Below are 6,567 nucleotides of genomic sequence, written 5' to 3' on the forward strand. Positions count from 1 at the left end.
CAGGCCGCTCCCTGCCCGCGCACGTGCGGGGACGGCCCTTGGCGGCGGCCGTGCTCTACCTTTGGGCCCCGCAGGCTGGATGGGCAGGGCCCGGCGTGGCCGCGGCTCGGACCCAGCGCCAGGCCTGGCCCAGCAGGTGCGGAGGGGAGCGGCGTGTGGCCCGGTCCCGCCGTGCGGCTTGGGGACTTGGCACCGGGGAATGTGGCAGTGCTAATTGCCACTGCCAGCCTTCCCAGCCCGTGGGGAGCCCTGTTGGCTGGACACCATGGTTCCTTGGGCAGCATTGGGCCCGTGGGCCAGGGGTGGAGCAGCCTGCTTTAGCATGTTCGTGTGGACATGCAGGCACTTCCCACCACAGGACAGGTACCTGTTTTAAGCACAGATATGGCCTCCTTCCTCTTTCTTGACCTTAAAGTTACTCATTTTGCTTAGAGCTTAGTGAAAGATTCTCAGGGAGTTTCTCCCTTCATTTGTACCTAGACAATTTTATTTACCACAAACCAGGAGTTAAAATCTACGTTGAGGAGTGTTCCCATGGGCATTCCCTTGAATTATAGTCAGAAGAGGCCTCTTCTGAACTGCTGTATGCTGAAGATGAATCTTAAGTGATGGTGGGTAGCTGTCAAAGATGTGCTAGCCCTCATCTTCCATTGGGTATATTCACCATCTTGGCTTTGGATATCTTCAGTAAAATGCCATATGAAATGTTTTACTTTGGTGCAGGGTTGTCCCCCTAAAGTCAGAAGTGCTGTGTATGGCATTTATGAAGGCTATTTGAAAAGCCAAGTGAGTTCAGTCAGCTGGTGCTGCTTTACCCACTGCTTGGTTGAAGCACTTCTAGGATTTTAGTAAATTGGAGGGTGCTTTTATATCACAGGAAATAAAGACCAACATCTCCCCAATATCCAACAAGAGCATCAGAGAAGCAGAAGTCTTATTGGGTGAGTCATTCTGGCTCCTATTGGAACCACAGCACAAAAAACTGCAAGATACATCTGTCTATCCATCCACATGTGCTTTCCAGCTGTTCAGGTTGAGTCTTGGTCTGGGTGGTACATTTCACTCTGTGTAGACAGTTATACTAGGTAAGATCCTACTTTCATTGAGGTCAATACAGCTGTGATTTTTGCCTTTTGTGGGAGGGATAGTGGTCTGATGTTGGGGAAATATTAGTTATATTGGTGATGTTCATCTGTTGTGTGGAGTTTGCTCCAGGGTCCAGTACAATCTTGAAAGGCATCAGTCAGTGGTATCTCACAAGACCTGTTCAGTTATAAGGGGGAAGACATGAGGGGATGTGAAAGGAATAAGCTAGGAGAGGCAGGATTTAAAGTAGGTGCTTGTTAAGCATGGAGAAAGCAAACAAACTGTGGCTGGCTGGGAACACGATCTACAGAGGGGTGCCCAGGAGGCAGGTGCTCCCTTGTGCTTTGGAGTGTAACATCTGTTTGACCTTAGTGCAGCAGGGATATTGTGAGGCTTAGGGGAATGTGCATTGGAGGCCCTTAGGAAGGTACTGTGGAAACTCCAGCTGGGAGTGTTTAATACCTGTTCTGAAGAAGTTGCTTCCTGAAAGAGGTCAGAGTTGATGGAGCAGAGGGTGTGAATAGGACTCTGGGGAGGAGTCAATCATGGAAGCAGGCTGGGCTACTGCTGTGCAGCTGGGGAATGGACAGAAGAGTGGAGCATGCCTCACAAAAGGAAGCTGTTGCCCTCACCCAGCCCAAGGAGGTAGCTGCAGCTGGAGTTTTATTGCTGCCTTTGGCCTTTTATATTTTAAAAGTACTTCTTAAATCCCACTCCAACTCTAGAATGTGAGAAAACTGCCCCAGACATCTGTTTTACTTCTCATGGAGGTAATAAGAAACAGATCAAAGTGTAAAGACCTAAGCGCAAGTTGCTGAGGTGATTGGAGGAGGCGTCTCAATCTTCTGGGTCATGAAACATGATATATTTGGTGCTGCTCCTTCTGTGTTACAGCCACGGTTCAGACTTCTGATAGGCACGTTTGTTCATGGGCTGTGCTTTGTTTACTGATGTACAGCAACACTGTCATGGCCAAAGCCATCTAGAGAGACAGTGAGAAAAGTGATTACAGGTAATTTTGGTGCCCATGCATAAATTTTGTCTGTGGCATTTTGGGATGCAGTGATTTCGAGAGTGGGCCAGCATTTTTAGTGCCAACAACCTGTCTGTCCGCAACATATTTATAAAGCAGCAGTTGCCAGAGTTTTGGATTATGCTTTTGTTTCCAGATCTAGACCTTCCTGGGCTTTGCATGTTTGTGGGGGAGGGGGAGGTGAGTTATTCTGGTCTCTGGCCTCATAATTCAGTGTTGTGTCTTTTTCTCTTGCTTGCATATTTTCTTTTTTTAATTCTGGGGTGTCTATTTCAGTGTATTAATATGTGCAGAGAGTGTTTTGATTGTCCCCTTATTTCTAATGCTAATACTACTTAATGTAGGAAGTTTCTTATTAGATTGCATCATCCAGAATCCTTCATAGGAAGGTGGATGTGGTTATATCTGGGAAACCCAGAGGAAAGAAAGTAAAGGGCAGTGGATTGTTACGACGGAAACCTTGGGGTTTGATGGACAAAAAATGTAATGCATTTTGTGAACAGTTTCCCACAGGCATGAAATGTACAATTAAATACTTCCAAGGTTGTTACAGATTAAATCTGATCTTTTGACCTGTGTAAAGTCTTCAAACTTTGTAGAGTTTACTGAGAGAATTCTTAGACTTGGAGGAAAATCCTTAGAAAGTGTCCAAAGAGGAGAAGCAGGCCAAAGCTCATAAAACTTTGTTAGACTTTGCATGTAACTACTCCAATAATTATCTGGCTCTTCTAAACTTTTCATACTAGCCAAGGACCTATGGCAGCACTGGCTCCTGCAGTCACGTGAATAGGAGACATCTTTTTAGTTGTTCTGTGGTTGTGAAGAAAAGCTTGAAAACTATCATCTGAACATATCCAAAGATTCAAGAAGGGTTAATTTTGTTTACCTTTTAAATCTCGTGTTTTTAAAGCATGCTCATGGCTCTTAAGAACTGTGTTGAGTATATATGAGCACTGGGGTTGGCAATCCTGCTCCTGCTTGCTATTTGGTAAGCCGTGTGCCAGTTGTAGTTGATCTGTGTGTTAAGCCATATGTCTGCGTTTCGGTGTCTAGTGTCTCTGTTGTACTTTTCTACCTCTTCAGCTGTAACTGAAAAGATCCGATCATGCTGTGACTTTTTAACTCTAGTCCTTGACACCTAGATAGTATGACATTGGCAGCATTAAAAATAAGTAGGTAGGTGGAATTACTTTCTGTAGGTGGAATTACTGTGTGTAGCTCAGGTATTGCAAGAAAATCAGACTCCCATCTTTTATTTAAAAAAAAAAAAGAGAGAGAGAGATCAGTCAAGTGGCCATTTACTTTCGTCCACCTGTAATAGTGACGCTTGCATTCACACAAGTTGCAAGAGATATGCTTCCCTACAGGGAAATCTACAAGAGAGTTGTGCCAGTTGGTCACCAGGTTATCAGCAGGGGAAATTCACTGTTGATGGATGGAATTGTGAACTTTCAGTTAATGTCTGGCATTCCTACTGAATCAACAGGAAAAGAGTTTTCTCCTGGAAGCGAGAGGGAAAAGACATTATCTCACCTGCCTTCAAATAGCAAGTGTATGCACTTGTACTGTTACAGGGATAGATTTGGTGAGTCTCTCTAGCTTCTCATAGCATCAGTGTCTTGGGATCCCTGAAATGTGAGCTGTGAATGCTCACGTAGTTTGCAGTTACCCTCATCTTCAGTAGAGAAGCAGGAGCTGAGATCATGTGTAGTCTTACACCATGCTTCCTTTTCTGCTAAGTCTCCAGCCTAGATGGACTACATGTCACAGTGTATAGGTCTCCATTTGTAGCCGGCCCATGAAGACCGCGTGTCCCAGACTTGATTCAAGCAGCTAGAGACTAGCTAGCCTTTTATGCAATTTCCTATCTTGATCCAAGCGGCCGCTTCATGTTAGTTGCACTCTCACCCATGTTACAAAGCATAGTACATAGTTTGGTTTTCAAGCTGTAGGTCATCAGGGGTTCTGCAAAGAGATTGGGGATTATTGCAGAGTAGGTTGGGAGGGGATGCAGAGCCATTTCTGAATTGGGTCTCCTGGCTTCATATCAGTCTTACGGATAGGGTAGGGGTTCTGCAGCAGCAGAAGTACTATGAAAGGGTTCCATGACTTTAGGAAGTTTGAAAACCACTGTTACAGAGGAAGCTTGGGACTGCCTGCTTCCTTACCAAGCTCCTGGAATGCTGCAAGAGTACTCCTTAGCTGGGTGAAATTTGGGTGCCTGTGTTATAAGGCTTGGCCTCCTAGTTCCATTTATCAGCATTTGATGATGCAAATGAGTGCTTTGCTTCTTGCAGCAACAGCATGTCAAGGAGAAGGCCACTGGAAGCAGGGCAGCTATTTTATCTTTCCATCTCCAGCAGAAGGATGCCTATGAGGCTATGAACAAGGCTCAGTCCTTCAAAGAGAATCTGACTACAGAGATGCCAACTTCCTCCTGATTGTTCATAAATTTGTAGAATTTAAAGCCAAAATAAACCATTAGATCATCTGGCCCCGTGTATAAGACAAGCTAGAGCATACCAAAATCTGGGGGGAGGTGAGCACGCTAGCAGGGAGCGAGAGATTGCAGAGGGATCTGGATAGGTTACAGGGGTGGGCTAACAGGAACAGGATGCGTTTTAACACGGACAAGTGCAGGGTGCTGCACTTGGGCAGTAGGAACCAGCAGCACACTTATACAATGGGGAACTCCTTACTCGAGAGCACGGAGGCAGAAAGGGATCTTGGAGTCATTATTGACTCCAAGATGAACATGGGCCGACAATGCGAGGTCATGGTTGGCAAGGCTAACCGGACCTTGTCGTGCATCCACAGGTGCATCTCGAGTAGAGCCAAAGAGGTGATCCTCCCCCTCTATGCGACACTGGTCAGGCCACAGCTGGAGTATTGTGTCCAGTTCTGTGCGCCCCAGTTCAAGAGGGATGTGGACAATATGGAGAGGGTCCAGAGGAGGGCCACCCGCATGATCCAGGGACAACAGGGCAGACTCTACAGTGAGAGACTGCGGGACCTGAACCTATTCAGCCTCCACAAGAGAAGGCTAAGGGGGGACCTGGTGACTGTCTATAGACTCACTAGGGGGGACCAGAGGGGTTTGGGGGAGACGCTGTTTCCCCTAGCGCCCGCTGGCATAACAAGGAGAAATGGGCACAAGCTGTTGGAGAGGAGGTATAGATTGAACATCCGCAAAAACTACTTCACCGTTAGGGCGGCTAGGAGCTGGAACCAACTTCCAAGGGAAGTGGTGCTGGCCCCTACCCTGGGGGTCTTTAAGAAGAGGCTGGATGCCCACCTAGCTGGACTCGTTTGAGTCCCATTTCTCTTTTTGGGGTTTTTGTTGTTCTCCCGCCCTGGCGGGGGGTCGGGCTAGAAGATCTACTAGGTCCCTTCCGACCCTTAATCTATGAATCTATGAATCTATGAATATCAACCTGGTGGGATCCTACCCATGACTGGGCGGTGGGCATTCAGGGATACACACTATATAGAAGGGACAGGACTGGGAGGAAAGGCGGGGGGGTTGCCCTCTGTCAGAGAGCAACTCATATCGTCAAGAATTAGCTTTGGGGCAGAGGAAGGTCAGGCAGAGGCACTATGGGTCAAACTTCAAGGGGGACAAGGCGAAAGGGATCTTAATGGTGTGTGTCTACTATAGACCACCCTACCAAGGGGTTGAGCTGGACCAGGATTTCTCAATACAGCTTATGGAGGCAGTTGGGTCTAGGGATGTCATTGTCATGGGGGACCTAAACTACCCAGATATCTGCTGGGAGGAGCAGTCAGCCAGGTCTGACCATTCATGTAGGTTCCTAGCTGAAATACAGGACCTCTAGGAGGTGCACAGCCCCACTAGGGAAAATGCCTTGCTGGACCTGGTCTTGGCCACTGGGGATGACCTGGTGAGGGGACTGCAGGTCCTTGACCACCTGGGTGACAGTGATCATCGCCTGCTGGAATTCACCATCCAGCACAGGGGGTTGAGGGCTTATACCGAGACTAAAGCCCCTGACTTCAGAAGGGCCAACTTCAACAAACTTAGGAGATTAGTGGGGGAGGCACTGAGGGCCCAAAAGGTAGAGGATATGGGAATCCATGAGGGATGGTCGTACCTTAAGGGGACGATCCTCCAGGCTCAGTGTGACAGTCCCCGAGAGAAAGATGTGGGGTAAGAATGCTCTGAAGCCCCCATGGCTCTGCCTGAGGGCCAAAAGGGAGGTGTACACCCGCTGGAAGAGGGGGGCCATCACCAAGGAGGAATACTCCTCCTTGGCCCATTAGTACAGGAGGGCCATTAGGAAGGCCAAGGTGGGGGTGGAGCTTAGGCTAGCGACCTGGATTAGGGACAACAAAAAGTCCTTCTTCAAATACATTGCGAGTAAGAAGAGGGCACCGGGTAATGTAGGGCCCCTGTTAGACTCAAATGGTAATCTTGTGGCTATGCCAGA

The 6,567-nt window shown here is 47.8% G+C and overlaps 1 protein-coding gene across 5 annotated transcripts in view; it reads left to right on the forward strand.

Annotated features, from left to right (window-relative positions):
• Nucleotides 1-6,567, forward strand: part of FUK (fucokinase) — a 47,092-nt gene that overhangs the window by 5,300 nt on the left and 35,225 nt on the right. For 3 of the 5 annotated variants that reach the window (XM_019505818.1, XM_019505822.1, XM_019505821.1), the window contains exon 1: nt 1,034-1,085. The exons of 1 other annotated variant lie outside the window; for it this stretch is intronic. The gene's annotated coding sequence lies outside the window, so the exon portion shown is untranslated. Of the gene's footprint in view, nt 1-1,033; nt 1,086-1,672; nt 2,099-6,567 lie in introns of those variants that run through there. One more of the 5 variants, XM_019505819.1, reaches the window with a different exon arrangement.

This window comes from Gavialis gangeticus, unplaced genomic scaffold (assembly GCF_001723915.1).
Source record: "Gavialis gangeticus isolate Ggan-Ray unplaced genomic scaffold, GavGan_comp1, whole genome shotgun sequence".
NCBI lineage: Eukaryota > Metazoa > Chordata > Crocodylia > Gavialidae > Gavialis > Gavialis gangeticus.